The 24,408-nt window shown below is 45.4% G+C and overlaps 1 protein-coding gene across 5 annotated transcripts in view; it reads right to left on the bottom strand.

Moving 5' to 3' along the window:
• OSGEP (O-sialoglycoprotein endopeptidase) overlaps positions 1 to 24,408 on the bottom strand; it is a 457,196-nt gene that overhangs the window by 178,736 nt on the left and 254,052 nt on the right. The gene's annotated exons all lie outside the window — the stretch shown is intronic.

Below are 24,408 nucleotides of genomic sequence, written 5' to 3'. Positions count from 1 at the left end.
CACTGCAGTTTCCGCTTGATGCTGAAAGCTGGTGGAGGCTATGCCCACTGCGCAGTCTATGATCACTCATGGCGTGCACTCGCCTTCCTCCAAGATCAGTCTTGCCTTCGATTTCTGCCCTCACAAGACAATGAGGGCATGGATTTTAGACCACATCTGCCTATCCTAGCGGCCTAGGATGGCCAGGGAATTGGCAGAATGAACTGTTATGGCAGACATGGTGAAGAAATGCTTCCCTCTATTGTCTGAGTGCCTGTCCGCCGTGCCTGGTGGAGCAGAGATAGGAGTGTAGTGGTACTTAAAACGGTGTTCAGCTGCTTGTGAAATGATACAGTCCGGTTTGGGATGCCCTATGAGGCAAGCAAGAGTCCTCCAGGGCCTTGTATTGTTTTTTAAGCATGGCAAAACACTGCTACAGTTGGTCCGTTCCCCAAAATCTTTGCGCCCTCTTCCTATAGTTTATAATGTGGATGGCTCACACCGATTTCTTTGTTTGCTCCTTAAATCATAGAGGAAGCAGTTGGACTGCTTGACTGATAATGGCTATTGGAATATTGTCACAGCTCTCTCCAGTGAATTGTGGAGTCCTCCTATGTCCTTCAGACGAGAGTGCACAGGCTGTGGTGTAGCTGGGGAGGGGTGGGGATTAGCTATCATCCCATTTGTCATGGGCAGGCTCGTTGTCCGGAATTTCTCCCTCCTCCCTGTCATCCTCTGATGAAGATAGATCATACCTTGGGGGTGCTGCTGTGTTTGATGCAGGTGGCATCCTTGGTTTATAGGTGGGGGAATGGGCCATGATGTTCTGAGAGACAGAGCTGTGGGCTGTTCATGGTGAGATTCAGGAACCCTTTTGCAGTAGTCTTTCAGCATTGCATGGAGATCTTGAAGGAGAGTCGCATGAACTTGAACCACACCCTCTCTAGAAGGTGTTTCACCATAACCGTGGTACTGTCCTCCATAATGTCTTGGCTTGTCAGTATATCTTGCCTGTGGGATATAATAATGAATTATTTTGATCCTTTTCCTCATCCTCAGAATCTTCCACATCCAAAAGATGGCTTGGGGGAAGAGGTGATACCTTGCTGGGAGAAGTATGTTGAGGTAAGAGGAAAGTCTCTCACTTTTAGCGCTGTTGACTGTATCAAAGATGTTGTTGTTGAGCCGATGAAAGTGGGCAGTAACAGCTGGGGTTGGCAAGTAATTTTCAGCATCGTCCATGATGTCCCGATCAGTAGGGTCGCTGACACTCTCGTAGACCGGAGTGTTGGTGTAGCTGTCGAAGGAGTCTTTGTTGACAATGAAATCTCCGACGGAATCAAAGCTGACTGAGATGGAAGGCGTCATCGTCAACAAGACTGGTAATTGCAGTCTACAATGCTGCTGTTGATGGTGATGTTACTGTCAAGGGGAGTTTAAGAGCAAGTTGTTTCTCGTCGTCGACGGATCTGAAGAGGATGTTTGAGGACAATCTCCAGTTTTAACAAATGGAGAAGTCTCTAAGAAGATTTGTCTGTTCTTCTCCTTCTTTGAGCTGTCCTTAGCAGACCCATGGTGGGATGTCTTAATGGCCTTTCTGCCTTTCTTCAAAGTCACCTGGCCATAGGATCTTTGCTTCTTATGAGCTCTCTTCTGAGATGGGGAAGCGATGTCTCTATCCTCCTCAGAAGATGGAGATCTCTGCGTCTTGGCTTTCTGAATTCCCACAAGAATCCCCCTCTGACTATTCTTTAAGGTTTTGGTGAAAAAAGTACAGCAGACTTTCCAACCTTTTACCTTGTGCTGAGGATAGAGGCAGTACAAACAGTCCTTGTGTGGATCCCCACGTGAAGGCTTTTTTTCCTCCACGTCTTGCAGGGCCTGGCAAGGTCTTTTTTAGATGTCTCAGGCATGGTAGTCATAGTAGTAGTAGCTTCCAGGACTGTCTTGAAGAAAAAGTGAGCAGAGCTCAGGACGACTTCCCTTCACATAACGTGCAGTCGAAAATCTGAGGGACTGGAGCCTCTAAAGGGTGCTGTCGCCTGACTAGCTTAACTTTGGGTCTTTTCTAATGATGTGAATAAGCTGTTAAAGTGAATGTTCTTCAACACTAACTTCTATGTAGGTTTTCAATACTGCTATTTGATTTTATTGTGAGACCCCTACTTTGACGATGGGGAATGAGTCAACCATGTGAATGTATGAAAGATCCAATACTGGAGAAAATGTATCTTTTTGTGTGTGAAATTTTAGGTATTGTGATTAATGTGGTCATAAAAAAGAAATGGAGTTCCTCTACTGCACCAATAATATAGGATTTTCTTGTTTTATCAGTGTAAGCAATCACACCCATAAAGAAGAGTTGAATATTGTAATTTCTCATTGATCATTTCCTTTTTGGCCACTTGATCTAAAACATTAAGCTTGCGCTTGGAATGGGAAAGACCGGGAGAGAGTAAGGAAGAGACCAGGACAGAGTGAATAAGAGAATGAGATATTCTTTAATCCTTACATGTTTTGTAATATTTCAAGCCTACACCTTCAGTATTGTTTATAGTCTGTCTTTTATTCTCACAAAATTCATTACTGAAATTCCCTTTAAAATGTGCAATTTGCCACTGTTTTAAAAATAAATTTTATCTGGGGTGGGATTCGGGGGTTTTGAGAGACAGATAACGGGGAGGACTTCCCTGCATGCCCAAAACCCCTTATGCTTGGCGGGCTCACTTGCTTTGATCGCATCAAACCAGACATGTCACCAGCCGACACTGCATATTAGCACAGTGTAGGAAAGAGACCCTTTTTGTCCTGGCCACCCCACTTTTTGCCACTGGTACTGATGTTTTTTTCAACTGATATGCACTGGATCCCTGCTAACCAAGCCTCAGTGCCCTTTCCTAAAAACAAGGTAAAATGGTCTAATAGTGTACAACTGGCATACATCCCTAGGGCATAGGTACTAAAGAGGGTACGGCATGTATTATGCCACTCAAAGGGAGCCAAAACAAATTGCAAGCAGACTGCCACTGCACACTGCGTGACATGGAGCATAACTTGTGTGAAAACACGACATGGCACTCTCACTGTATGTCGTGTCCATACCCACTACATGTACTATATGTATGTCACCCCTATAGCCCTAAGATAGGGAGCATCATATTACATGTGAGGGCATATCTGAATGAGCAGATATGCCCCTGGGCTGTCTAGTTTAATTACTAGATAGTACAAGTGAACAGGGAAGCCATCATAAGTATATGTACTGGGCACTGGTCACGAGTCCCCCCAGCTATAGGATGGCTTTACAGAAACCGACGGTGTTTTGTATCAAACACCTTGTCTGAATAAATCCATACCGATACCAGTGTTGGATTTATGATGACATGCAAACAGAGATTACCTTGAAGGTACCCCCTGAAATCTACTAGCATTTAGTGTGCTGACTGGTCTTGCCCAGACTGCCACCACAGATGACATTCTGAACCCCTGCGGGTGGGAGTCAGCTCTCTCTGAGGTCAGGAAACAATAACTACTCTGGAGAAGGTGTTATCAAAGTTAGGGATCATTGAGCCCTCACAGAGCCCTTGGGCTAACCCAGTGGTCTAAGTCCCCAAACCTCATTCCAAGCGAGGCAAACCAGAGCTGAGGTTTTGCCTGGACTATAGGGGACTCAGTGCAGTCACAAAAACTGCTACTCACCCTATCTCAAGTGTAGGCAAACTAATTTACAGGCTGGGCGCAGCAAAATCTCTCAGTACTTCTTATTTAAAATCAGGACACTGGAAGACTGGACTTACCCCAGGAGCCAAAGAAAAGACAACATACTCAACCCCAGCTGGACATTACCAATTTACTGTATTGCCATTTGGACTAAAGAACGCCTCTGCAAATTTTCAGAGACTGGTGAAAAAAGTCCTAGCTGGGCTGGAAGCTTTTAGTGCAGTATATATTGATGACATTGCGGTCTATAGGTTCACTTGGCAGTATCACCTAATCCACATTGGGAAGATCCTGGACACCTTGCAGAAGGCAGGACTCACAATCAAGGCAAACAAGTGCCATATAGGGCAGGGCTCTGTTGTATACTTGAGCCACCTTGTAGGTGGAGGCCAAGTTAAACCCTTACAACCCAAGATCCAGACTATTCTGGACTGAGAGGCTCCAACAATCCAGACTCAAGTCCAGCCATTCCTTGGCTTGACTGGGGACTACAGGTGGTTTGTGAAGAGGTATGCCACTATTGTGACACCACCCACAGACTGCACCTCCAAGAAACAACCAAGAAAGTAAACTGGACGGTGAGCTGTGTAAAGGCTTTTGACACTCTGAAGCAAGCAATGTGCTCAGCACCCATTCAAAAAGCTCCAGATTATACTAAGCAGTTCATTGTGCAGATTGGGGCCTCTGGGCATGGGATGGGGCAGCTCTATCTCAGACTAACAATGATGGTAAGGACCAGTCTGTTGCTTTTATGAGCAGGAGTTTACTCCCCAGGAAACAGCGTTGGGAGTATTGGGAGGGAAACCTTGCTGTGGTCTGGTCCCTTAAGAAGCTGAGAACATGCCTCTCAGGTGGTTGATGCAAATGAAAGGGGGAAATCCTAAACTGTTGGGTTAGTCCATCTCCCTACAGGGAATTAACTTTACAGTGGAATACAGGCCAGGGACAGACCAAGCCAATGCAGATGGCCTTTCCAGGTTTTTCCAATTAAACAATCTAGACTCTTAGGAAAGGTTAGTCTCATTCACTTTCGTTTTGGGGAGGGGAGCTGTGTAGGAAAATGCCTCTTTTTGTCATTAATACCTCTACTTTTTGCCACTGGTACTGATGTTTTTTGACTGATGCGCACTGGGTCCTTGCTAACCAGGCCCCAGCGCCAGTGATCTTTACTTAAAAATAAGGTAAAATGCTCTAATTGTGTACAATTGGCACACACTTTAGCACCTCCATAAGTCCCTAGCAAATGGTACCCCTTGTACCTAGGGCATGGGTATTAAAGAGGGTCCCTAAGGATTGCAGCATGCATTAGGCCACCCTAAGGGACCCCCATTCAAACTGCATACAGGCTGCCATCGCAGTGACATGGTGCAAACCATGTGTCCAAACAAGACATGGCACACACACTGAGTGGCATGCCCAAGTCACTGCATCTAATATATGTAAGTCACCCCTACAGCAGACCTTATAGCCCTAGGGCAGAGTGCATTATATTACATGTGAGAGCATATCTGCATGAGCAGATATGCCCCTGTGCTGTCTAGTTCAATAACTAGAAGGTACAAGTGATTAGGGAAACCATCTTACATACATGTACTGGGCACTGGTCATTATGAGTCCCCCAGCTTACATGATGACTTTACTGAAACGTATGATGTTCGCTTCAAGCACCTTGTCATAATAAATCCATACTGATGCCAGCTTTGGGTTTCTGCACCTGAATGAGGTTGCTTTATAACAGCTATTCTACACTCCTGTTAATGCCCTAAATTCAGTATCTAGGTGCCCCCCTGACACCAGGATCTCAATTTCATCCTATTACAAAAAGAAAGACAAAGAAGCGCCGCCAAGCGCAAGAACTGTCGACATGCTGTGGACTTTTGTGCCAAACTGTGCCTACCTGCTCCTGTCCATACAACTGAGAAGACCTGACTCATCCTACAGTTGTACATCCTCAGAGCCTCGAAGGCCTGCCAGCACTACACCAACCAGCCAGCATTTCCCTGGGAGTGGAGGAGTCACTTTACTGCACCAGCAAGCACCAACTGTGACTGCTCGGTTCCCCCGTTTTGTTGACCATCGGGTCCACCAAGGGAGCAGCTCGCCAGAAAGAGGATCTCAAGTGTCCAGGAGCGCAGCCCCCATTGACCTATCTAGTCTTTGAGACTCTGAGCCTGCTCGAAGCCTCCCTGCATCAATACCTGGGGTACCACCGCCAGCTGCAAGCACCAAGGCTTGTCTGTGTTCAATCTGAACACCAACGCCTCCAAAACCTATCTGCAAGACGAGGGACTTTGAGAGAGGCCAGCTCCACACGCGAAGTCGCCTTGATATTTTTCTTTCCCCTCTTCTGCAGGTACCTCGAGAACTGTGAGAGTCTCAAACTCGCCAACCCGCCGGGCAAAACATCTATGCACCCCCAGTCCAAGTTTATTGAAATCTACTGTGTCACTGTGGCCTGAGACCTTCAAACCCCTCCTCTGGATTCTGCCGGATTGGTCCCCAGTCCCTACTTGCAGCCTTTTTCTTAGAGGTAATTTTCCCATTGACTTCAACGTGCAGCGCTCAGGGTTACCACCACTGGAAGCACCTCTGCACCTAGACACAACAAGGGAGGTAAACCGGAACTGTCAGAGCTTTCTTGGACCTTGGTCCCTACTTACCTTAAGTCCTGAAGAACAATTCTGTAAGTTGTATGCAAGTGAACCTGTGCAGTGTATGTTTCTCCCTTAGGATTAAAAACCACGTTAGAGGCTCATGCCTTGAATCGGACAGCTGTATTTTCTGTATTTCTAAATATCGCTACTCGAAAAGCACTTACCTGATATCTTGACGATCTTGGTGTGTAAGTTAATTTAAAAATGTATGTTACTTTTCTACACTGGTCGAGTTTCTTCTTGAGTGTTTGTCAAATTTATTGACTCTGAGTGTCCAACAAATATTTAACACTACCCTCTGATAAGCCTAAACTGCTCGTCCACACTACCACAAAACGAGCACTTGGGATTATTAATTTAAGCCCTGAAAGCCAATACGGGTTGTCTGGACTATCTGCATGGTGTACCGCTACATTGGTCCACTACAGATAGTCAGCTTCCAACACCTGGCCAACACCTCTATTAACACAAGCATGTTAAATGATGCATAGAGATTAATCAAAACATAATGGTTAGTACAACTAAAATCACAGATATAAGCTTTACAAAAATCTTCATTCCCTATTTCCAAAATATCCCAGTTATCCAAGACCATTTACCACTCCAACTTAACTGAACGTCACTATAAATCTCGTAGAATTTTCTTATACAAGTCTTAATATGGCCTAGTCGTTCATGGACACGGAGGGAACTGTTAGGGAGAGGGGTGCAACATCCTGACCCTAACATGGCACAACTGAACCACCCCGTCCACATATTTAGCCACAAGAATATAGTCCAGGGCCATTCTATTCTGTAGGAGCACTCTTCCCTGGGTGTCCAACTGATCATTTATCAGACCTAAAGAAATGGCTGTGGCATTAGCTACTTATTCCAACAGGTAAGTGTTGTGTCTTGACTCTCTGATGGCCGTAACTCAGAAACTAAATGGAGAAAAGCTTATTTGTTTTGGAGACTGCACTTGCTGCTAAAAGAGGGTGAATGTAAAGTGTTGGAAGGCCAGAACAACATAGTCGGCACAACATATGCCAGCTCAGTATCATGGAAGCCAGGAGTGTGTTTTCTTGCCACTCATGAAATGCAATTTCTCCTTATGATATCAAGGTTTGTGAAACAGCATGCTGTTGGGAAAGGTGAATGTCATTTGCCCTGTAAGCATCTGTTCGCGGCATGCAGTGCTGTAGTTTGATATGCTGTGCATACTCCTGCCTTCTAGTGTTGGGTTTGGCTGTGTGAAAGTTGTTTTTCTTCAAATAATTCTTCCCAAGTTACACAGTAGTGCGACTTCACCTTTTGCTTGCAGTGCTCAAGGTCAGACTCCACTGTTAGATTTTCAGCACAACGGTTAAAGGTGACTGAAGCAGAGAGACAAAGAAAAGAGGAAGATAGAGAGATGACCATGCAAGGGAAGGAGAAAGTAATGGGAATTGCAAAAAGCCAGAGGGCCCAGGGAGGATGGTGGATGTATGTGAATCAACAGCACTACATGCAATGAAAAGATGCTTACAGGGTAACCAACAACTTCGGTTCAAGGCATTTGTGCCAGTAGATACATATGCTATGCAGAGACTGCAAAGCAGTCCTCCACAAGCGGTGGCTAGCCTGTGGATGTTGTAGAAGACCGAAAAAGGGTACTTAGTGCAGCCTGACCAACATTTGCTTGTTGGTGGGCTTATACGTCTACACAGTAGTGCTTTGTGAAAGTGTGTGGTGTAGACCAAGTTACTGCTTTGCTATTGTCAGCTATTGGGATGTTAAAGCAAGGCAACAGAGGCCCCTTTCTTCCTGGTGGAACGGGCCCTAGGCAAAACATGCAAAACGGTTAGCTTTAGGGGAACAGTTTTCGATGAGTTTCCAGATTTTGATAAGCCCCTTCCTTTATGTGGTTCAGAAAAAGCAACAAAGAGTTGCTGTGTTTCAAAATAATGATTGAAAGAGAAAAGTGCCTCCCTCCTTTAAAAGACTAGGAGTGGGTCCATGTTCCTGCACCTGAATGAGGTTGCTTTATAACTCTTCCATAGCAAGGGTGAATGGTGTGGTCTGCTGAGGCTTTGGACTGCGGAGGGGCACTAGTCAGTGTTGCCCTGTTTCCCCTTTGCTCTTCGCCCTGGGGTTGGAGCCACTAGCACCATGGATTTGCGGGGACCAACTGGTGCAGGGGATTTGGGTCCCAGGAGGGTGGGATGAGAGGATATCCCTGTATGCCTATAATGTTCTTTTATACGTGACACAGCTCTGTCTTACTATTGGCAGGCTCAGGCAGATTTTTGGCATTTTTGGGGACTACTAGGGCTACACTACCAATTGGTCCAAGTCTGTAGTTTATCATCTGTCTGGTGCGGGGCCCAGGCTGTCCTGGGACTGAGAAGGTCCTGTGGTCATGGGGGGCTTTAGGTACTTGGGAATTTATTTTACACAGGACTCTTAGGAATTGCTGCGAAAGAACGTATTTCCCCCAATTGGAGGGCAATGTGACTCACAGGCACAGGCTCCCACGACCCTATATAAAAAGGATGAGTTTGCCACAATTCCTTTATATTTTTCAGAACACGCCCTCTAGGGTCCCACTGGAGGTCTTTTGAAGTATAGAGCGGGAGGTTTGTCTGCTGCTGTGGAATGTGGGTGTGTGTCTAGGATTACCCTTGCTAAGCTGCAAAATGGAGTATATTATGGTGGTTTGGCGATTCCAGACATCAGGAGATATTACTGAGCATCTCTCCTAATAATTTACGAATGGGCATTTGCGGATCAACAGGATCTAGCTTATGGGATAGAAAGAAATGGAATGGACAGGGGCAGCCCTAAGGCCCAGTTGAGCGATGCACAATGAGAAAGGGACCTCCCACAACACACACTGGAGGTGGTCCCGGCATGGAAGGAGGCAAGCAGTTATCTGGGCTGGAGGGGTAGGTTAACAGGGCTCTACCCGCTCTGGCACAGTGATCTGTTGTCGGAAGTGCAAGAATTGAAGGGGTTCCAAAAGTGGAAACTGATAGGAACTGGGGGACGTATGGAGGGGGCAGACAATACTTAGTTTTGATGATCTCTGTCAGGAATACGGCCTAGCCGTGAACAAACACTATCCACACCAACAGCTAGGTTACACTCTCGGGAGGCCTATCAAGGAAGGTGAGAAACTGCCCGAGGCATTCCCTTTAGAAGATGGGATACTCACTGAGCCTATATTGGAAAAAGGGGTCTCTGTTAGCTTTAGGAAATTCGTAAATAATGCACCAGTTTTGCTGGGAAAACTAAGGGAGGCATTGGGGGATGATCTGGGTACCCTTGAGGATGAGGAGTGGGAGGAGGCCCTCCGGAGACCGCTATCTGTGCTCATTTTCAGCTTGTCCAGCTCAAAATACTCACTGGTCATACTACCCACAGACACTACTACACAAGATAGGAAGAGCGGCCGCACCTTTGTGCCTGAGGGGCTGTAATGAGGAAGGCACAATCTTTCACATACTATGGGGGTTCCCCCTCATACAAGAATACTGGTCCAAACTGACTCAGATAATGTCCCAAGTCTCGGAACTGCAGGTTTTCTGGGATGCCAAGGTACTACTATAGGGACACCACAAGGCCTAAATATCAGAGATTTGGTTAAGGCTGGCTGCCGGGATAGTGAAACTCGACCTAGCAAGAGCCTGGGGCAAGCCCGTCGCGCTGGAGGAGGCGGACTGGGAATCTGATTTAGACTGGTGCCAGACAGTGGAGAGAGTGATCTACAAAGAAAAGGATTGCCCGCAGAAAATGCTGTTGTAGATGCAATACTCAACAGCAGGGCTGGATTCTGAGGGTTCAAGGCAGGCTCCAGGCAGCAAAACAGCCCTACTAGGTACACCAGCAGTCTGGAAGGGTGCACAGCAGGTCATAACAGCAGGCAGTCCTCTGAGAGTCCTTCCACAGGCCAGTAATGAACTGAAAAGTGGGTCTGGGAGCGCTATTTTTATACACTGGTGCCATTCTCATAGCAGGTGGGAGAAGTTTCCAGAAAGGTTATTTGAAGCTCTGGGAGTTCCCTGCCTCTCTTGCCCTGGCTGCACTGACAATACAGGGTTGTTAGGCCTATTGTGAGGAAACAGGGCACAGCCTATTTTAGTGCAGATGGGCGACTGTGCACCCCGCCCCGCCAATCAAGCCAGTTAATGCCCCATTGAGGCTGAGCTAATCCCACTATTGTGTGAGTGTCTGAGGGAATTCACAAAGTCCTAACTGTCAGTTACATCCAGTTATGTGACCTAAGGCAGGCTGCAGGCACACAGGGCTAACGGCAGGATAATGCCAACTTTCTGTAAGTGGCATTTTCAAACCTGTAACAACAAATACACTTTACCACTAAAAAGGGTTTATTATTATCAGTTCATAGCTACCAAATATCATATATGTGCCTCCTCTCATTTAGGAATTCCAACTTATTGAATGTAATAAAGAATCCCCAATATTATCTTTTGGGAGGGGTAGGCCTCACAGTAGTGGAAAGCGAATTTGGGAGTTTTTCACTATCAGGACATGCAAAACTAAAATATACATGGCATAACTTAATTACACAGCACCCTGTCCAATGAGCTACCCAGGGCCTACCCTAAGGGTGACATATAGTAAAAGAGAGGTTTAAGGCTTGGCGAGGGGTTTTAAATGCCAGATTGGCATGGCAGTGGGATGCTGTCTTCATGCTGCAATGGCAGGCCTGGGACAAGTTTTAAGGTACCACTTAAGAGGGTGGCACAATAAGTGCTGCAGGCCCAATGGCAGCATTTAATTCACAGGTCCTGGGTATTTGGTATACCACTCTACAAGGGATTTACAAGTAAATTAAATATGCCAATTGGGTTTAAGCCAACTAACCCATGTTTTAGGGAGCGAGCACAAGCAATTTAGCACTGGTCAGCAGTCTGAAAGCCAACAAACAAAAATCCAGCAAAAAGTAGGAGGAGGAAGGTAAAATGTTTGGAGATGACCCTATAGAGAGGGCCATTTCCAACACCATCTTAGGAAGACATTTAAGGTTGATACGAAGGACCACCTACCTCTATGAACCTGAAATAAAGGTTCTTCCAAAGTTAAAGCTTGGAGCTCACAAACACGCCTGAGTGATGTGACAGCTGTTAGAAAAGCTAATTTCTATGAAAGAAGCTGCAAAGGTCATGACTGGAGGGCTTGAACAGGGGACCCACAAGTCTCGAGACGACTATATTAAGACTGCACACTGGGGCCGTAGGCACCCTGGAAGGAATGACAAAAGACCCTCCCAAAAAAACTTTGATGACTGGAATCCTAAAGAGGGACATATGGTGCATATTTTGGAGATACACAGCCAAAGCTGCCAGGTGTAGCCGAATGTAGGTGAAGGCTAGACCACACATTTGGAGGGGAAGGGGGTAAATGATGTTCTGAACTGTGGCTGTTAGGTGGTCAATTTGGTCTGAAAGGCAGTAGCAGACAAAGCTTTTACATTTGGCAGGGTAGCAGGCACAAATAGTTGGCCTGCAGACTTCCTTAAGAATGTTCATACATTCTGAAGGTAGACTGAGATAACCAAATTCAAAGACCTCAGGAACTAAATCGCAAGGTTGGGACTCTTGGATTCGGGACGTCCGATTTCTCATTGGTTCTGCGTGAAAAGGTCTAACCTGTTGGTGAGCCTCTCATGCGGAACCAATAAAAGTTTGAGGAGAGTGGTGAACCAGAGTCGTCAGGCCCAGGTGGGGGCCACCAGGGTGAGGGAGGTCTGCTGTAGCTTTGGAACCACAAATGGAATGAGGGGAGAGGTGGAAAAGTGTAGGCAAATATCCGTGACCAGTTCACCCATAGTGCATGCCCATGGACTGCGAGTGTGGAAATCTGGAGACACAGGGGGTTATTCTAACTTTGGAGGAGTGTTAATCGGTCCCAAAAGTGACGGTAAAGTGACAGATATACCACCAGCCGTATTACGAGTTCCATAGGATATAATGGACTCGTAATACGGCTGGTGGTAAATCCGTCACTTTTCCGTCACTTTTGGGACGGATTAACACCTCCTCCAAAGTTAGAATAACCCCCACAGTCTGGGCATCTTACATTTTCTGCTGAGGCAAAGAGGTCCACATATGGAAACTCTCATTATGTAAGTAGGGGAGGAGGACTGTTGGGTGAAGCTTCCACTCTTGAACATGTTGCCACATCCTGCTGAAAATGTTGGCAAAGTCGTTCTACACTTGTAGGAGGTATTCTGCCAACAAGTGGATCCTGCGTTGAAGAACCCAGCACCAGCAGCTCCAAACAACTGATGTGGAGATCCCTGTGAGCGGACCCAACTGGTCCTGGACAGTCCGTTCCTGAAGGTGTGTCCACTCCACCTAGGGGGCCAATCTGTTGTGATGGTGGTCTGTGGAACTGGGTTGAGAAAAGGCCGCCGCCCTACAACGTTGGTGGTGTTTCACCACTGCAGGGCGATGAGTGCGGGGACTGATGAAAACTAGAATTTACTAATGACCCTCCTTTTAAGACCATTAGGCATATCTGCAGCGGATGCATGCACAATCCTGCATGGGGTACTATGGTGATGCAGAAGACCATCATGCCTAGCAGACACACAACCGTCTGTACTGTGACCAGTTGATTAGGCTGAGAAAGAGGCAGTCATGTTTGGAAGGACTGGAGTCTTGCCGGAAAGGGATATGCTTTGTTGACCTCAGCATTTGTGCAGTAGGTCTATTGGCTTGGGTGTTTGCAAAGCACTGTAGTTGTGTTGGACTCTATCAGCAAATCACCCAGGTAGGGGAATACATAGATGCCCCGTCTTTGCAGGTGCACTGCTACTACTGCACGGCTTTTTGTAAAAATTCTGGGTGCAGTGGTGTCCCAAAAGAACTGGCAATGCTGACCCCTTACCACAAAAACTGGAGGTGGCTCCCATGCGCGAGATGAATCAGAATATGGAAGTAGGCGTCTTTGAGGTCGAGTGCTGCCATGAATTCGACTTGCTGTAACACAGGTATGACATCCAGAAAGGTGACCATGTTTGGATAGGATGTACTCGTTTAGGGACCTTAGGTCCAGAATGGGCCTGAGGGACCCGTCCTTTTTAGGAATAAGGAAATAGATGGAATACACTCCTGAGCCCTGTCAGTGTTGTGGTACAGGTCTATGGCCCCGAGAGAAAGAGTGCTTGGACCTCTTCCTGAAGCAGATGCTGCCGTTCTGGGAGAGGACATGTCTGCGCGGTGGTATGTTGGGTGTTGTGGAGGTGAGCGCTAGGCTGTAACCCTGTTGGATGATGTCTAAAACCCACCTGTCCAAGGTGATGTTTTGCCAAGTGGGGAAGAACATCTACAGCCGTCCCGGACCGGTGTTGTGTGCGATTTTTGGGGGGTGGGGAGTGGCATGTTATTACTTTACTGAGGTGGTTCCTTTGGGTCGCTACCTTTGGCAGCCCTGAAATAGCACCCTGTGGAAGTTGGGTGGGCAGACTGGCATTGGAAAGATGCAGAACGCTTCAGGGGAGGTGGTCTTGGAGCCTCCGTGATGTGTAGATTGGCAAAAGGACCCTCGTGAGGAAGGCATCTGTAAGGCACCCATGCTCTTCACCGTTACCATATTTGTTTTTACTTTCTCCAGCATCTCATCAACCTGACGGCCAAAGAAAGGTTTCCCACTAAAGAGAGGGTTGAGGAGATGCTGTTGAGTGTCCTGCTTGAAGCCAGACACACAGAAACAGGCATGTCTGTGGAGGATGAGACTAGAGTTAATACCCCAAGCAGCTGTGTCCTGAGCATCTAGGGATTACCTGATGGATATGTTGGAAATCAGTTTGTCTTCTGTGACAAACTCACAGACCCTTTTAAGGTGCTCCTCTTGGAGGCATTGGAGGAGTGCCTCCATTTCATCCCAGTGGACAAGGTCATTTCTAGAGAGCAAACCAATGATATTGTTGATGCAGCAGTGGTTGGCAGGTTGTGCTGTAGCTAGTTTACCAGCTGTGTCTATTCTTTTACTCTCTATGTTTAGCAGAGTAGCATCGCCAGTGCCTTTATCTTTCACCCTCTTATGAGCGGAAACTAGCAGGGAATCTGGTGGGAATTGACCTCTAATATAGATCGGGTCTGAAGGGGAGGCTCTGTACATTTGTCAACCAACTGGCTCCTTGAAAATTATCAGGGGCTGGCTTGAGCATCCCCTTCAGCATAGGAAGATACTGCATGAAGCGATGAACCACAGTAAAAATTTCAAAGAGGAAGTCCTCCTTGACGGGCTCGTTATGCAGCTCCAAATTGAGGTAAGCAGCAGCCCTGCATAGAACCTCGCGTTAAGAGTAGGCAGAGAATCTGGCATCACAGGCTGTGTTAGTAGGTGGCCTGTTTGTGGGGCATCGAGCAGCTCCTGCAACTTCTAGAAGACCAGTTCAACTCATTTTTTAACCTGCCTTATCGAGGGGGAGGAGGAGCTGTATTCACAACCTGTTTAGCTGGTGATAAGTCTTCAATCTTGAGTTCGGAGACTGAACTCTATTTGGGAGTGAAAGAAGCAGAAGGCTCAGGATGATGTTTTCCCTCAAAGTCCTGGGTGCTGAAGAGGTGTGGGGTATCTTTTCCCCTCCTTCTCGACATTTAGAGTCGATGAGCCTGGAAGTCTAGAAGGGTCTTCTTCGACTGAAAGGACCGAAATGCATCACAAGAGGCCTTGTTGTGCTCTGGTGACAGGCAGAGATTACAGACCTTGTGGAGATCGGCCCCGGGTACTTTGCACGACATCTAGGACAGTATTGAAAGGACATCCATTCCATCATAGTCAAGGCCTTATAATTAGAGCTTATAAAGCCAGGCAGCTACCCACATAGGGTTCCCTGGTGCTAGGAGACTGATAAGGTGTGTTTAGAGCCTATTAACTCAAACAAATCGAGGTTAATTGTTCTGAAAAATAGTCAGTGGGTACAACTACTCAACTGTCTCCGTGAGCGAAGCACAAGGCTTTAAATTGGATCCGCTTTTCCACCTTAAGCCAGTGCAACTCTTGCATAAGAGAGGAGGCCGATGCCCTTTTTGGGAGTCTGTAGAGCAGTTTGGCAGCCAAGTTTTGGACAATTTGCAGCCTTTTCATAGAGGCTTCATTGACTCCCAAATAGAGGATATTGCCGTAGTCCAAACTAAAAAGCATGAGTGCCCGAACGATTGTCCTTTAGGCTGAGAACGTATAGCCACTAAATTTCACAAAATTTGTGCTCATCCATGAGGCAAAATAATTCAAAGAGGAATTTATGGCCTCAGAGTTACGGTCCTGACCAGGCTTAGGCTTTGAACCAGGTCAGCCACTGAACTTAGGGGACCCCTGAGGTAAGGGCATGCTGTGTGAAGGAGACATTCACAGAAGAGATTTGGAAAGTTCAATCACTCAAGAAAGATGCCATCCACAGTAGGGCTGTACCATGTAGACCTAGGATGGCCAACCTCTCCAACAGCGTGCCATGTGACACAGTATCGAAAGCAGCGCTGAGGTCTATCAAAAATCGGTGCTGCCGTCTCACCATCATCCAGGAGCTGCACAAGATGTTCTATGACGCCTAGAAGGGCAGATTCAGTACTGTGACTCACCCTGAATCCTGAAGGATGGAGCAAGTTATGTTTCTCCACAAAAACAGAAACTTGTCTGTTAGCATGCTTCTCCATTTTGGCCATAATGGGACGCATGGAAGTCAATTTTGTCTTTGGACCAGTTAGAAGGATCCAGGTTGGGTTTCTTCAGGAGGGGTAGAAATATGGTATGTTTACAATCTGAGGAATGTACCCAGCCTGTAAGGAGGAATTGAGAGGTCCCACCAGCTTTGCTGGGGGAAGAGAGTCTGTACGGGAACCTAATCTTATGGATTGTACCAATGGGTCCAACATGTCACATGCATTAAGTTTCTGAGTGACTGAGGTACTGGGCGAATAGATGGAAGGTATGACTGGGGAAATGGAGACCTCAGCAACAGAGGGCAGCAAGTTAATGCAAGACTGGGACACCACATGCCCATCCACTTTTAAAGAAAGTAGAATGTCCCCCACCTTTTTAACAAAAAAAAAGCGCCAAATCTTCACACTAACTCTAGGACAATATACAGGCGGGTGAAACATTATTAGGGTCGTAAAGTTCTTGCACTACCCAAAAAAGCATTTTTGGGACAATTTTGAGTGGAGGTGATTTTATTAGAGTAAAAGATGCCTAGAGCGGCTCTGCTGAGCCTATGGTAATTTTTCAATGCCCGTTTTATTTATGCTTAGTGTTTTGATCATACGCAAGTCTCCAAGCCCCCTCTAGGCCCTTACATCTGGTTTTCTTAGCACGAAGTGCCACAGTAAACTATGGGGCAGGATGATGATTCCTAGCTGGACGGCTAAGTTTAGAAGATAGGACAATGTCCAGTGAGTCCTGTAGCCACGTGTCGATACTAGACTAGTCAAAAGCTCGACTACTTGATCTAAGTTAGGCATTAAATTCCTCAATTGGTGGTTGAGAGCTGAGGTGTCCAGCCTCGACCAGACCCTGGTCTTGAGCTGTCGTCTACCCTCTTCTCTACATGGAGTCAGCATGGTGATCTGACCACAGTAGTGGCACAGTGGGAAAAGCAACAACATTTTTTAAATTCAAAAAGATCCAGGAGACGGACTGCTTCATAGGCTGGAGTGGAATTAAGATTCAGATTTAGGGCTCTAAGGTCCTTAATGAGGGTCTGACCAAGGCTGCAAAGGCTATCCTGTAGATGGGATATTCAAATCTCCTAAAAGAGTAAAATTAGCCGATTTCAGAACAAGTGGAGCAAGTAAATCAGGCAGCAGTGTACACCAATTACCTGCATATACCGGAGGACGGTAAAAGGCGCTGGATATAGTGAGTTTTGAATTAAGTTCCGATGAAAAGGAGACAGCTTCATAGGCCAGTTTAGATAGTTCCTGGATTTTGCATCTGTAAATGTTTTTAAACATAATAGTGACCCCCCCTATTGGTTTGTTGGGCCTGTCCCTCCTCAGCATGGAATAGAATTGCGGTAGAGCATAGAAGCCTTGTGGAGTCAGGTTAAAGTATGGAACAAAGCATGGTGAGAATGGACCAAACGGAAGAAGAGAGGCTGAAGGAGGGCAAAGCCACACCAGGGGCCAGAGTCGACCTGCATACTGTCCTGAACAGTAAGTGGAAGAGTCGACTCTATACAAGCGAAAAGTGGCAAAAGCATTCAAAAACAATACTGATGGAGAAATAGGGCACAAGAGATTCGAAAACAATCACTATGGTGGAATCGATCCAGAGCACGGAAACACACGTCCAAACCCAATGGTGGGGGGAAAAAAAACAGTGTAACAATGGAGCAAATGAACATGCACATTCCTTGTGACTCAAGAAGAATTCTTTGAATCAAAACAATTTGCACACATCAAAGCCCAACACCAGGCGGCAGGAATATGCACAGCACGTGTATCTACATCCACACATGCCCCGAAAACTGCAGTCTTACTGCTTGTGAAGTATGGTCTCTAAAACACAGTCACATTCACTTTAGCCTACAAAAATACTGCAGTTAGTAGTTTCTCAGTGTTTGGAAAACTCTCCCTGCTCAGAATAAGCAAGATGAGTAACGTCAGCCAAATAGTAACTAGTTAATATTAATAGCATTTGTTATGCTCTACAAGACCGTGCCAAGACTCAGGGAAAAAGGTTAATGCATTCCGGCAGCCAGTGTGACTGGTAGAACAAATCAAGGCAAGTTGAATTTCTGCTGAGGCTACTCCGATCAAAGGTACCATCCCTCAATCGCTACCCACCCTTCAGACAAGACATTCGTGGCCAAATGAGTGCAGGATGAAGATTGAACTACAAAGGTTCAGGGGTGTCCTTTTTAACTTAATTCTGCAGAGGCTTTGCCCTAATGGCGTACCCAAGGAGCAATGGTCTGCAGTACCTAGCCATACACAAGAAAGTTCAGACATAGGAGACGGTTACTAGATGATGCAACGTATGGACTGAAAAAGGATTGCAGCCATCCATAAGTGGAGCTTTTCTGCTGAGTTTTTATTACCCAGATAATGCACTCGGGAAATACAAAACTGCACTTTTTTCTTTGAAGCCTCATTGCCCTTCTTAACCAATTCAGTGAGAAAGTTGAGACAGTCCACTTTGCAGTGATCTAAAATTACAAGGGTCAACAACTAATCATCAGTGTACTGTACTAAAGTGAAGCCACCAAAGTGTTCAAACCTTTTGGTAAGGCTTGGGAAAAGGTCAACTGAAACTCTGTAAAGCCTTAAGAGAGAATCCACCACAGAAACCGATATCCCATGAATGAAAGCACAAAGAGGAACGGACTCTCTTCGAGGATGAGTATGAAAGAGAAGGTGGAACACACATCCACCAACGCAAATAACATGGCATTTGCAAAAATACTTGAAAGGATGGTGGTGTGGTTGAGGGCCATAGAGAAACTAGGGATATCCACATTGTTAATAGTGTGCAGATCCTGCAAGAATATGTACAAATTGATCTTTCCTGCTTTCTTTATGGGAAAAATGAGCATATTACACCTGCTAACAAGTGGCCCTAAAACCCCTTCCTACATCAGGGCCCCAATGACTGGTAGAATCCCTGTCTTGGCTTTAAAGGCTGATGTGGAATATGTGGAAGCCACTTCATTGGGTTGGTTTTTATTTTAACTGGGTCAGTGGAGATGTACCCCACATCGTTAGCATCTGTGGACCATAACATGTAGGCACTTGAGAATGCAAACCAGTCAGTTCTTTATAGACATGTCAGGGTTATCAGTATCAGGCTGACAATTTGTTTCAATTAACAAATCAGGAACTTTTTTCTCACCCTTTCTAAGGTGTCAATGTAGACTCAATCGGGAGCACAAAATACAGTGCAACTGAGCTTGCATATGATATCCCAACTCAATAGATTTGCTGGTGAGGTAGGGCATAGCTGGGAAGTATGCCTTTCTGTGATGGGACAAAGAGTGATGGAGAGAGGGTAAAAAATGTGGTGTAAAACATACTGTTTTCAAATGCCGAATGGGTCTTTGGCCAAGCTCGAGAGACATAATGAAGGGAATTCAAATGTTTTCAAGGCACACCGACCTGTGCTGGTATCAATGAGAGAAGTGGTGGGATTACCATTTTTTCTAACAATCAACAAAGGAATCTTTTTTTGGCTTACTGCAACCAGGGCATTAAGTGCACAATTGGTATCTCTTGGGTGGTTCTAGGAGGCAGAATAATTGTTCTATGGTACCTACTTAAATGCAGATGAGTTAGTAAGGCAGGGCGCATTAGAAGCAGCATTAGAACGGTCTCATTTCCAATGTCCAAATTTCCAGAAGGTACAGCATAACCATCCCATACCTGGGCCTGCTCCTCCAACTCTTGTTTCCACTTCACATTCTCCCTCCATTTAGTAACCCCTGTCCTCTTCCTTTCACATTTTGTTGCAAATTTTGCAATTTCATAAACATCACTTTAGAGTCAACATTCTTTCTTTTGTTCTTGTGAGTAGCACAGTGGTTTGTGACAATCACTAACTGAGTCAGATTTTTCGTTTGCCATTCAATACAAATACTCATTAACTGATTTTGCATGTTCAGTGCACAAAAGCAGCACCTACAGCTTCCTGAGACATCTCTGTTGGACAGACAATGCCTGCATCTCTCTCAAAACAACCTTAGGCTTATCTCATTAATCGGCTGGTAATAAACCTTTATTCTGTTTACAATCTGAGATTTAATCCAATCTGTTTTCACTTGACAAACATCCAAAACATCACTTAACAAAGCATCTTTTGCCGTATTCAAGGTCCCATCATTACCAGGATCCTTACTTGGCCACACTGACTTGTCAATCTTCTAATATCCAACTTCCATACAGTACCACCAGACAGTGTCACTTATTCACATCAGCCAAGTTTGGTCTATACACTTCACATACACTTTGAAATTCTTCAAAGAACTGGGAAGGGATTTCTCTAATGTTGGGCATTTTCTTGTTAATGCTTATTAAGCCAGATGGAAATCAAGGGACTAGAGTCTACCCAAAGGGTAGTCCCTTAATACAAAGACGATATCAGGAGCTGATGGGGTGGGCTCTTCATGGTTTGAATTGCTAGAGTTAGGGGAGGCCTCTACCCTCTCACTCGGACTCCTGTTCCTAGCCAGTCAGTCTGCAGTCCTTCTTAAACTGTCTTGGGTAATGGTGGGGCTACATTTGTTAAGATCTCTACGCCCAGCTGGTAATGAACACACTCTAAGTCTAGACTACTCCACTATAGTGGAGTCTGCATCCCATTTGGCTATTCAAGGGCTTCTGTCTAGCACTCTGCTGGCAGTCACTCACATGGCAGCGCTCACTTGTGCATTACCTCTTTGCTCTACCCCTTCCTCAGTTGGATCCGTGCGTGCACCCCGGCCTCATCGGCAGTCATGGGAAAAAGATCAGGCAAATAATACCTTGGGTCACTAGTCTTCGCCCTCCCCCTCTTTATCTTGTGATTTAGCGTTATGGGAGTCTAAACAGGGAGGAGGCACAGCAGTAGGAGCCCAATCACCGACTGGGCCCCCTGGGTGGCTTATTCTGTATTGCAGTCTCCCCAGAGTCTGCATGGATTTGGGACTCATGTTTGGGTTTGTTGGCTTACTAATGCCAATGTAAGAATGCTGACAAACTGTTCTGCTTCTATTTTTTTTAAGGATCTTTCTGATTCTTTTATAAGTTTCCTAACAAAACTAGATCTAAAGTATCATGTTCAGGAAAGGATTTATTTCAATCTTTGTTGGTCCAGTCCACTGTTTCAGAAATGTGCTCAAGACTTTACTGTACTGGTGGTACACAGTGTAGGCAGGAGTCTAGATGGAGGTTTGCTACATTTAGATTTTTCTGTTTCAATCACTGCTCTTTCATTCATATACAGCAAACAAGAAAGGGTCTACAGGCCTTGTGTCTGCAGCTCATCCTGTGGAGGGGTGGTGGGTAGGAAGGAAATGGAAAGAGGTAATTCAGTTTGTTTTGTTACTGATCATGTGGAGGGAAGAGGGAATGGTATCATACACTCACACCCAAAGGCACTCTTGCTTTCATCCTTTCTTCAGTTGTGAGCCTGGACAGCCTAGCGAAAGGGCTGGTGCAGCTGGATCACTGGTCCTTTTTCTCACACACATTCATCCTTCTAGGGTACGTACTCCAGTTCTTGACACATCTGCGCATCTTCCACATTCCTGCATTATTTTCTACAGCACGGTCACTCTGTCATGGATTGCACACAACCACATTTCTTTCCTGCCTATCGAACCAGTATATTGCCCCATCACCATGTTTTGTGCCCTTTAACATATTACAAACATTATGAAAAAAATACATGCAAGGAAAGATAAGCCAGTCACAAACGCTAAACATGGTTAGACATCCCCTAAGTTTAGCAAACCCACCATGTTCTGTCAAAGAAATCAGACCCTTCGGAAAGCTGAGAGAAGTTTAACCTATGTTTAGTGGAAAAACAGCCAGCAAGCATCGCACATTTTAAGTGCAGATTGCCATTTCAAAGGGCTGGTGGTTAGTTCCTATGGTCATTTCGAGCATATAATGCTAAATTCCAAACACTTGGGTGCTACATTTATACACTTTTCCTCAATGCAGCTGAAAGAAGGAAGGAACATGCAGTACAACTGTAACAATAGATAGGCACTAATGAGCAGGTGCCGGGGTCTTCTTGTGGGAAGAATGCAAGACCGTTTTAAAGGAGCTATAGTACATTATAGTAAAAATTTAAATCTGACTTCACTGAATCTGCAGATATTTCTTCATTGACCCAAATTCAGAACAAGGCTATGCTTACTAGAACAGTTAGGCTAAATATGTAGTGAACTACATAGGAGAATAAAACGCAGTGCATTTAAAATGCATGTAAATGTGTCATAATGCTTAGGCTCTAGTGTGTTTTTATAAAATGGTAATGACAACATTGCTACTCAGGAAGGTGAAAACTTCCAGCTCTTATGCAGACTTGAAATCTGCAATACAGGCACTTGTAGTCATCTTGATTGAGGTAATGCTAGCATAGCAGTCCTTAAGAAATCTTCCACTCCAATTACAGCTTCCTGCATGCTAAGGCTCAGCTGATTACAGGAGCAAACAAATGATACTGCTCACATCTGAAGACATCATAACTGGATCCCACTTGAACCAAGAGTTAAATTCTAGACAAAGCATGCTACACAAAGGTACACACCTACTCGTCTCCTTTTTGAAGAACAAACTCCAATTCAGGAAGACAGTGAATACCCAGAGCAGAAACCACCCAATTCAAAATATTCTTAAAACCAGAAAAGCCAAAACATCTAAGTAAACCTTCTCTTGGGTTGCTCCAAGATTGTAGATCTCTACCCATCCGCTTAGATCTAAAATCAGGATGGATCTGAAACCTGACTTTGTTTGATATTACCTCCATGACTTATACACCCCTTCGAATCCTTTTTCTACTACAAAAGCTTGTTTTTATAACATTAATATGTTACTTTGTTGCCTGTCATTATCTTCACGACTGCCAGCATACGTGATGGTGGTCAGCCTGTAACCCATTCTGACATGGCCACTAATGAAGGACTTTCTCTCGCTTTCTTCTAAGATGGCCGCTTCTATGATTTTCAGCATGAAGGTCTACTCCTTCCTGCTCTATTAATTTTTCTGGTTTATGCCAGAGCTTTGATGGTGAAATGCCATATCCTGTACCTCAGGACATGAGACTGACTAAATGTCTTGATAAATCTCTGCATGTCAGATTCTAACACACATTGCTACATACCACAGAGATGTCATATCCCACACTTTCTGAATAAGCTTTCTACTAGCTGCCCCCTCAAGAAATTCAAAAATGATTTCCTCTGACAATGTCCACAAAAGGCTAATTTTTGTCACGTATCACAGTGTTAGAATTACCATTATGCTTCGTGCTCTAATATTCAACACCAATTCAATTCAGATTATACAAATTTCAATAAGCGCTTAATAGCCCTGATGCATACAACTTCCTACCAAAGATAATTTATCTAGAACTAATAGAGTTTACAAGAGTTGTAAAGTCATGATGCAGACTCTCCATATTATCCAGAAAACATTTGACCTGAACTACTCTATTTGCAGTATCTGCCACTCAGCAGTTAACACTGCCCTCTCTTCTACCTCTCAAGATCAAAACGAACCCTGCAATAGGTTAAAACCAGGTGTATTTTTAACGAACAACATCCACTCTTTCTGGTAGAAGCATTTTTACCATCTGGATCAAAACCTGCTTGTGCACTGCAGGGGTTGGCTGGATAGTCTGGCTTCCGACAAAGCCTTGTACCTAAGTATCTGTGGATGCCTTTGGACATGCGCAGTAGGGTTTTGCCACAAGGCCTGGCCCCTGGCGAGGTATTACAGTCAACCTTCTACGGACTGCCAACCCCTTCACTTATGCCCAGCAGGATTGGCTGCAGGGCCTCTGATGGAAACCTGCTGTGGCTGGCCACGTGTCTGAGTAGTCTTTGGAAAGGCACAGTGGAGGTTGAGTACAGTGCCTGGATGGACACCAAACTTCCGCCCAACGTACTACAAATCACTGGCCAGATCATGCACCACACCAACTGAATGTGGGCAAGAACCAATGCACAGAGCCTTCACCAGTTCAGGCCCTTCGCTCATGCTGAGCAGGAACTGTGCCAACCCTGCTTCGCACACCTGCAGACGAGTGCAGGGGTTGGCCACAGGACCTGGCCTCTTGCATACTGGGCTTAATATACACAACTTAGCCTTTGGCATGGCATGTTGTTGTGTTTTTTTATGGTTTTGGATTTGACAATCCTTATTTTGAACTGTGAATCCATGCAAGTTTCAAGCCTGTGTACCATGAAAATCAGGACAAGATCTCGGACCCCTACATCTCCGTTCAGGGGATGGTGGATCTGCTGTATGGGTTGGGTGACGCTTGCCAAGTGTTTCAAGTACTCTGGCATGTAGCATACTCTGGTTCTGAGGTAACTGTTCTGGAATTGTAGATAAATGAAACCTCCTATGTCTGCTGCTTC

Source organism: Pleurodeles waltl, chromosome 5 (assembly GCF_031143425.1).
Source record: "Pleurodeles waltl isolate 20211129_DDA chromosome 5, aPleWal1.hap1.20221129, whole genome shotgun sequence".
NCBI classification, from domain to species: Eukaryota; Metazoa; Chordata; class Amphibia; order Caudata; family Salamandridae; genus Pleurodeles; species Pleurodeles waltl.
The sequence above is the reverse complement of the archived record's forward strand: the minus strand, read 5'-3'. Positions and strand labels throughout refer to the sequence as shown.